At 44.4% G+C, this 9,455-nt stretch overlaps 1 long non-coding RNA gene across 3 annotated transcripts in view; it reads right to left on the reverse strand.

Annotated features, from left to right (window-relative positions):
* LOC129512221 (uncharacterized) overlaps positions 1-2,594 on the reverse strand; it is a 78,104-nt gene extending 75,510 nt beyond the window's left edge. For all 3 annotated transcript variants that reach the window (XR_008664972.1, XR_008664971.1, XR_008664970.1), the window contains exon 1: positions 2,411-2,594. This is a non-coding gene — a long non-coding RNA (uncharacterized LOC129512221). The remainder of the gene's footprint in view (positions 1-2,410) is intronic.
* Between the last annotated feature and the right edge of the window lie 6,861 nt (positions 2,595-9,455).

A 9,455-nucleotide genomic window follows, 5' to 3' on the forward strand; every position in this document is an offset into this window, starting at 1 on the left:
TATAGCAACTGTAGAAAACAGTATGGGGGTTCCTCAAAAAATTAAAGGTAAAATTACCACATGATCCAGTAATTCCACTGCTGAGTATTTACCCAAAGAATATGAGGACACTAAGTCAAAAAGATACATGCCCCTCTATATTTATTGCAGCATTGTTAACAATAGCCAAATTATGAAAGTAGCCTAAGGATCCATCCATAGATGAACTGATAAATAAGATGTGGTGCACATACAATGGATATTTGCTCAATCATAACAGATGAAATCTTGCCATTTGCAACAACATGGGCAGATCTAGAGGGATGATACTAAATGAAGAAGTCAGAGAAAAAATATATGATTTCACTCATGTAGAATTTAAGAAACAGAACAAAGAAAAAAGGGACAAACCAAAAAACAGACTTTTAAGCATAGAGAGGAAACTGATGGTTACCACTGGGGAGGTGGGTGGGGGATGCGTGAAATAGGTGGAGGGGAATAAAAGTGCACTTTTCATGATGAGCAGTAATTAATGTATAAAATTGTTGAAACGCTGTATTGTACACCTGCAACTAATGCAACACTGTTCATTATACTGGAATTAAAGTTTTTTTTTTAAAGAATAAAAAAACCAATTTGGAGGTACCATTTTTTCTCAAACGAGCAAAGATCTTAAAAGGGCTTGCCATATTTAGTATTTGTGAGTGTTTGATTTAAAAATGCACTCTAATGAAGGTAGTGAGGTTGAAAATGAGGACGAGCTTTCTGAGAGGAGAGGCAATTTGGCATATGTATCAGAAAAAAAAAGAATATTATTTGATCTAGCAAAGTTTGTTCATAGGAATTTATTGTAAGGAATAATTAGCCTAGTGAGCAAGGATGGATGTACAAGGAGTTCACTGCAGCCGTATTTATGAGCAAAGAATATCTATTTCTATAGATAAGTTAAAGCACGTTCATAGTCTGCAGTATACTGCCCCTTTTAAAAATAGTGACCTTGGTCTATTCTGTTTTCATCTAACAACATCCAAAATGCAGAAAAATGTCAAATTAAATAATTTGTCATTTCATTTGTGAAAGGAAAAAAAATGGATGTAAAATCATATACATTAAAAGGTGGTGAGTTATCTCCAGTGGTGGGATTTAGAATGATTTTTAATTTTTTTCTCTTTCCCCCTTCCGGCATTGCCTACATTTTGTACATTGATTACTTGTTACTCTGAAAATAAAAATGGTTATTGCCATTCTGAAACATGAAATTTTTATTACTCTGCAACGGTGAGGCACAGATTAGGAAAATAAGAGGATTTCCTTCTCTGACAAATAACTAAGTTCTTTATTACTCTAGTAAACGCGGCCTCCGTCTAAAAAGCTAAATTCAAAGTGAGGGGGAGTGGGATTCATGAGGAAGAAAAAGCAGCTTAAAAAAAAATCTGGGATCTGCAGAAATAGTAGATCTTTATAAAAGGGATTTGGAGAAAAGGGGGAATTAACCTTCGCTGGGTTTAATCGCTGCCCGGAATCACTGAGTCGTCGGAGGACAAACCTGGACGGGCTAAACGGTTCTCCCTGCAGCAGGTAGAGAAACAAGGGGACCTGCAGAGCCACCCTCCAGCAATTTCTGAAGGGAATTGCGAATCCTTGTTCCTGAATCTGTGGAACAGGATCTCGGCCAACTCCTTCCCTTTTTTGATGAACCAAAAATGAACTCCTTATGTGAAAGCTGGAGCATGGCCAACACACCCAGGGCTCGAGGCTGTCAGCCAGCTGTTGGCAGCTCACACTAATTTTCTTTTCTCTTAAATGGTGCAGAAATATGTTGCTTTACATACACTGGCAAAAATGATTTGAAGGACCTCATTTGCAAATAACCCCAAACCTCCTGAAATGAGCTTTAAGATCGGATGGGTGTTTACCCACTTGTTCTGTTGTGCTAAGCTGTATGGGGGAGGTGGGAGGTGGAAGGGGGTTCCCCCTCAGATTCTCCTGAAAGGGACAGGACGGGAACACTAGCGGGGAACCCATCTCCTCTGCTACTCTCCCATCATTGGCCAAACTCTCCAAAGGCTTACTGCCTCTCAGGGTGCTTGAAGGGGGTGCCTGCGGCCCGGTGACACCACCAGTTTGTTGCAAGGGGCAAGCTAGTGGGCCCTCCACGCCCTGAAGGGGAGGTCACCCTCCCATCCGAGGCCCTTAAAGAATTGCTTTTGATTCCTACACCCTCCCGTGAGCGGCCGAGGAGACCCTTCCTCGTACAAATTTGGATTAAATTAATGCATTAGCTCACTTCGGGGCTGAGTCTTAAACCATCCAGTAGGCCAGATTTTAGTTTACTCAGTGGAAAAGGGTAGTTTCCTGTACTTAATTAAAATAGAATATATCATAAAAATATATTTTAGGAAGTAGAATATTCGGGGGAGGGAAGTATTACCTTTATTCTCTATCTTCTAGTTTCATTAGGAGGTGGTGCAGTCCACTGGTTAAGGGCAGAGGCCCTGGGGGACGCCTGGATGGCTCAGCGGTTGAGCATCTGCCTTTGCCCCAGGTCGTTCCCCTGGGGTCCTGGGATCGAGTCCCACGTCGGGCTCCCTGCATGGAGCCTGCTTCTCCCTCTGCCTGGGTCTCTGCCTCTCTCTCTCATGAACAAATAAGTAAAATCTTAAAAAAAAAAGGGGGGGGGGGCAGAAGCCTTGGAGTCTGTTTCTTCATCCATAAAAGAATATTTACTCCCCTGGCTTGTCATAAAAAAATGAAATAAAATAATGTTTTGCGAGTACACACTGCTGGCTTGGCACAGGCCAATTAACGGAGGCTGGTGAGAAATACCACCACCGCCCCTGCAGGGTCACAATCCCCTTAGCAAGCATCTCTGCAGAACCCTTAGGTATTTGGGAGAGGCTGGCCTCAGAAACCTTTTTTTGCTCACTGTTTCAAAATATTCTTCCATTAGCACCACTGCTTGCTGGGGTGCGGGGGTCAATTTGTCTGCCCCACCCCTGGGTCCAATGACACACCCGGCTGGGCCTTTCCCTTCTGGAACCAGCGCCCCGGGTCACTCTGAGAGTCAAGCCCCAAGTGCTGTTGGACACAGCACCGTTCACGCGGCCCATGGCTCGGGTCAGGGGAGGATCACAGGGGTGACTGAGGTGTGGGGACCTGTCAGGGTAGGGCAGAGACCAGTGGGAGGCCGGGGGGGTGCAGGGCACAGGTGGCCTGCAGGGATCCCCCCCCCCCACCAGCAAATCTGTGTGGTTGCACCAATGCCCTGATCTGCCCTTGAGTGGAAATGCAACCTCAGAAAGCTGACCCTTCCTTTCCCTCAGTCTTCTAGTCACAGCAACATGAATTATTCTGCAAAGTAGGTGCTTCTGCCCACTAAGGGAAAGGTCAGGAAGTGCCGGAAAGAAAGAAAACACGATGATTAATATTTCAAGATCTTATCTTCCACACCGCAGTGAAAGCCTTTTCTTACTTTTGTGTAGGCAAGGGAAAAAAAAATTGAGATAATTGGGGCTGTGGGGCCTCCCTGGGAATTTCTCTGGATGATGGTATTTTATTTACCTCTGCACTTTTTTTAGTTTTTTTGTTTGTTTTTTGTTTTTAAGGAATCTCTATTTCCAACGTGGGGCTCGAACTTACAACCCAGACATCAGAGGTCGGAGGCTCTCCTGAGGAAACCAGCCAGGCCCCCTGAAGGATGTTAACTTAGGAAACCAAAGAATGGCTTCGAGGCTCTAGGGGTGGGGATGGTGGGGACAGGGGTGGCCACTGTGGCACTCCTCCCTGCTCTTCCTGTTCAGGGCTCCCAGAAAACTTAAGGCTCAGCACTCTGGTTCTCTTCCTCCCTGAAGTCCTACTCCCACCCCCACCCCCAGCCCCGACCTGGCAGGACCAGGAGAGCACAGGGGCAGAGCAGGAACCCGTTTGAGCAAGACCATGTCTGTTAGCAGAGGCAGGGCCAGCATAAGAACGGTTCTGCTTGAAGACTGGGCTTGCCTCCAGTTTTTCTCTGATTCTCGGATTAAAATGAAATTTTCCAGGAAGCCTTGATCAGGGAGGAATCCTTCCCCTGGATCTACAAGTTCTCTGTTTGCAGCAGGAAAATCCCACCCCATGACCATCTGTGGGCAGCGTCTGCTCCACCCACCCACCTTCTCCTGGATAAAGGAGAACAAGGGCGTCCTCAGCAGAAAGGACCCCTGAATATATATAGTGTGGTTTTCACAGGCTTATTGATAAAGTGTATATAGGGATGTGGGATTTCTAGGTGTATTAAACTTTTATTAAATGACATTAAAGGAATTTGGGACTATACAGTTACCCTGAACAAGTCACTTAGCCTCTTTATGTCTGTTTTCTTATCTAAGCAATGAAGGGTAATGCAATTTTTTATATCCATTCTGGCATGAATGCTATTCTTTTAAGAAATATCCGAAGTAGTTAAATACTTTATATTGGGTGTTATGAACAAATTTTTTCCATTAAAAAAAAAAAAGCTCCAGCTGACAAAATTGAGCCGTTAGGGTATTTATGTCTTGTTCGTTTTCTAGGTGGTGGTGAGTGTATCTGGTAAAGGTTATACCTACCTGACTCACTCTTTGGGTGCCTGGCAATATTATTTACAATTAAATTTCAGAACGTTGAATCCCTACAATGTGGTCACTGGGATGAAATATTAAGTGAGGCTTGAGGGTCAGACCTCAGGAATGATGCGATGTTAGCAGAGAGAAGGACACTCTTCTTTACTGAGGGATGGAGTACCAACGAGGTCTCTAAAGAGAACACTGAGCAGCAATATAATCCACAAGACTGGCCAGAAACTTTTGCACAACCAAGACTTTCCAAAGCGTGGGGACTGAACGAGCACCACCCACCCACAATGGCAGCCATCATACTCCTTTCCCAACCCCTCCTTCAGGGTTATTTCTGTAGACAGGCAACCACTGTGGTTGGAACGGGAATGGGAGGGAGCCAGGGAAGGATGCTTTGGTACCTTTGAAGTGATACTAAAAAAAAAAAGTTTCTGAAAGAGAAGTCGTTATTTGGTTGGACTTACTTTTCTTATTCAGCAAGATGTGCCAAGAGGACCTACTACCCACTTTCTTAAGTCACTCGGAGCTGAAAAACCGATTGGTGGTAAAGAGCTAGAGCTCGGCTTGCCTCCTCTGTGTGCCAGACACCGGTGTGCCTTTGGTGGCCCGATCTGAAGATACCAGTCAGAGGGCAGTCCCATCCTATTTAGAAAGCATGCAGGCATAGGCCTCATGAGCTTGGGCGTCAGGAGGCCTTGGCAGTAGTGACATCTGTGCTCATGGGTTCCATGCTGTTGATGGGGCTCTACTGGTCCAGTTAATCTCTCTAGGCTTCTGGGTGCCAGGGAACCAGCAGCATTCTTCCTTCTGCATCTACACACAAACATTTCTTTCCTTATCCCAGAGTAGCCCGAAGAACAATACCACCTCATGCCCATGCTCATTTCAAACACAGAAAGAATTTTTATATCCCATCCTGGAGTCTAACCTCATTGCAAAATTCCACTCAGGCTTTCTTCATCCCCATCTTTGGCCTTGTGTGTGCCTATAGGAATCACTTTACATCATTCCCATGACATAGCTTCCTGTCTTGACTGCCGAATCCAGGGCTCATTCCATTTTCTGGCTTTGAGGATTTTTCTACTAACCTTGTCAAAATTTTTAAGAAGTCCCATCTCAAAATGTAAAACCCTATCATGGCAACTTTTTTAAAGCTTTTGATGGGAGTCACTGATAAAATGTTGAAGACATCCCAACCATCATCGTCACCAAAGATAATAAATACCTCCAGATTGTATATGAATTATATTTTCCCTGCAAGGGGCTTATCACATAGCATACAACTATCAACAACAATTTATTTAGCCTAACAAATTAGTGCCAAACAATCGGGATTAAACACTCTCACTGTGGCCCTGAGTACAGGAAGAGTAGAATAGCATCCTACCTCTACTTACAGTCCGTCCATACATGTGAATGTCAATGGGAGAGTTTCTTAGGCTAAGATTACCAAGCGGAAGCAGTAAAAGCTTAATCCCTTGAAATAAAAATAATGTTCATTGCCAACTTAGAGAAATGGCATAACCCCTCTTATTAAAACTCAAGTTTCAGGATATAAAGTCTGGTATAATAGTTATGTCTCTTGTGAATCTCATTCTTCCCTTCAAGATAGATGAGAGCCCATTAAGAGCAGATTACAATGAACTGGTATTTTTCTTTTTTTATATCACATCCCTTCCCATAGGAACAATGTGTCTGAGCGGCCATCTGCATAACTCAGGGCAAGTTATCCTTCCAACAAACCCACAGCTCCCTCCTCTGAGAGGGTAAGAGCCACAGGAACCCATCTTTGGAGATCTGGTGAGCATTATATATTTATTTGTGTTTTCACTTGAATAGAATGTATGATTTAAGCACAACTAAGCACACTGTAAATTAATTTAAATAGGGCAGTTGTTAGAATAGGATTTTCTCAGATTATCAAATTTACGTTTACTTCCTGCTGGTGCCTGGAATTATTAACTAGCTCTAAGGCTCACACATAGGCATTTGTTCCAAGGCTTCTGTTCACCTTAACAAAGTATACACAATTCTGCATTCTCTCTCCTCCTGCAGGCTTTTCATCACTTGGCATAGAAATCCTGTGGAAGAGAAACTCACAGACCAAAAAAGCATAGGAAAGTTTTTTTTTTTCCTTTTTAAATATCAGGAAGGAGAGGGGGAAATTCCTGAACCTAAATGGCAGGGTCTAAAAGTCAGAGTGGAGTTTCCAAGGTCTATTTATAGTGGTTTAATCCAATCATGGGAATTCGAGATGGTGTACTTGTCATGAGTGGCTGAAAAATGAAAGAAAATCTTTTTCCCACATGGAAGACTGGAAGGTAAATCTAATGTGAGAAATATACCTTCATTTTTCCCTGACTCAAATTAATCACCTGTATCTCTCTTCCATTCTGACCGTCCTTTATCAATTTAATAATATGGGGGAATCAGGAGCTACTCTCCCCGATTTATCTCTAAATGCACTCTTAATTTTTACTTCATAATCTATTTTTCATTCATGAATTTTCATGAACTTTTTTTTTTTTTGGTAGCAGCAACGAGATCATCAGGTGGTTGCTGTCAATAAGTAGAATAAGATATCCAGAAAGCGTCTGAAGGGGTGTCCCCAAGTAGCCAGAGGTATCTACAAAGGGGCAGGTGACTGTCACAGAACTATTTTATTTGTAGTTCTCCCCCTTCAGGCTAACAAGCTCTATCTACTTTCTCTCCACTATGAAGAAGGATTTCTGCCCCCTTTGGGCTACCTGCTTGCATAGGACAGTGTGGGTTGGCACTTGAGACCAAAGAGAACCACGGCTGATGGAAAGCAAGCCTAGTTTTTTTTTGGGGGGGGGGCAGGGAATGAATGTTTTTTTGTCACCTATGAAATTCCTCTTCTGTGTCCTCTTTACCTCCTTGCACTTGTGGGTCCCTGAAAGGTGATGCCATCGTCTGTCACCTGCCCAAAGTTAGGCAAGACTCTAAAAGGGTCTTTAAGGTTCAAAAGGACTTTTTCTGTAGAGGTAGCAGCCATTTTAATCAGGGAAGGGGAAGTTTTTGAAATGGGTCTGTTTCTTAAGAACTTTTATTGGCAGTTTGCCTAGAAGCTGGTCTTTCCTGCCCCACACCATGGGGTAGCCCCTCTTGGGAAGCAGAACTGAAACAATAACACACAGAGCATTACTGATGGCCCGAGGCTGTGGTTATTGGAGCCTGGGTCCATTACTCCACAGTTGGTGAGGTCATTCGTTTGGTAGTCGTTTGGGCAAGCTTGTGGTCTTAAAGGACCCAAAGACCTTAGACTTAATTTAGGGGAGCAGGTGCCAAAGAAAAATCGCTACCTTGGGAAATAGATGCAAAAAAGGAACATGGTTAGGGGCACGGATTAGTAAGCATACCTTATAAGGTTAGGGTTGCCCAGGATAAAGGGAGCCCCCTGAGCCTAAGTGAAAGCTCTCAAGGACCAAGTGCAGGAGATTAAAACAAAGAGAGTCACTGATTTTCATAACTAGCCAGAGGTGTTTCTCCAGCCCAGCAGTACAATTCAGCCTTTGCAAATACAAAGCCTGAGAGATGGAAAATTTATAGAAGCAGCAACACCCAAGCCAGGTAGCACAGAAACTCTGCTGCGTGCAGGGCTGGTGTGAGAAAACCCTATAGGCCATACCTTTCTGGAGGTGGGGTGAGGGTGTTTGAAGGAACCACTGATCCCTGAAGACCAACATGCTGTAGATGATAGCAACGTGTGGATGATGCTGATTTCTTCTTCTTTTTTTTAAAGACTATATTTATTCATGAGAGACACACAGAGAGAGGCAGAGACACAGGCAGAGGGAGAAGCAGGCCCCATGCAGGGAGCCCGATGGGGGACTCAATCCCGGGTCTCCAGGATCACGCCCTGGGCCAAAGGTGGCACTAAACCACCTAGCCACCCTGGGCTGCCCTGTATGGGAGATGCTAATGCTAGTGTTACATGCAGGGGACTGGTTTGCATGTCTAGACTGGTCTGTACAGTCTACAGCTGTAGCCCGGAGATGGCAAATACATCTCACCCCCCCCCCCACGTTTGGAGCCCTCGGTGAGCAGAGGCTCACAATCATACCACTTGCAGCCAGGAGAATGGTCTCAGCCATTCTCTACACAGGAATCAGACTGATCAGAGTTGGGGTGAGCGGGGAGATCTATCTGCAGGCTCTGCAAGTGGTTGTTGGTCTTCTCGATGTGTTTGTTTGCAAGTGATAAAATAAGAAAGCTCTATTCAGAGTTAAAATAGAAACTCCTAAACCGGGCATCAGGTTACTTCATTCCTGGACAAAGTTTGGCAGCAGCCCCAGGCTGCATTGCCATGGTATCTGCACTCACACAAATGGCACCGAAATGGGACTATCCTGGCAAGAGTGAGTTGGGATCACCTGGTGTGCAGAGACAGAAGGAGGCAGAGAGACACTTGGAGCCTGGGGAATGGGTGAGTTACACAGGGTTTTGGGTTTATTTCCCCCAGGCACTGCAATTCTGACTGCTGCCTCCTTGCTTTCTGTGATTTCACCCCAGAACTAGCTTCTCTTTTCTTTGGAGGATATACTAGAATCTAGCGCCAGCCGTCCACGGCTGATGGTGACTCCGGGACCCGTGAGCTCCTTTTGGATCCTGAATGACAGCAGAAATGTACTTAACTTTGTCATATGACTTGTGTTGTTGTGGAACTTGTCTCAAGTTACTCCAGTGAGAAAAGAGACAAGATATCCTTACGTGAGCACATGAGAGCAAATGTGGGACATGGCTGTACCCTGAGGTCCTAAGATGGCATCTTGAGTGATGGAAGACTACACCCCCTCTAGCTCATCTGCTTCCTCCTCTTTTCTCTCTTGACAGACCATAATATGGCTCTGAAAGCTACCTTAT

The sequence above is a fragment of the Nyctereutes procyonoides genome, unplaced genomic scaffold (assembly GCF_905146905.1).
Source record: "Nyctereutes procyonoides isolate TBG_1078 unplaced genomic scaffold, NYPRO_anot_genome, whole genome shotgun sequence".
NCBI classification, from domain to species: domain Eukaryota; kingdom Metazoa; phylum Chordata; class Mammalia; order Carnivora; family Canidae; genus Nyctereutes; species Nyctereutes procyonoides.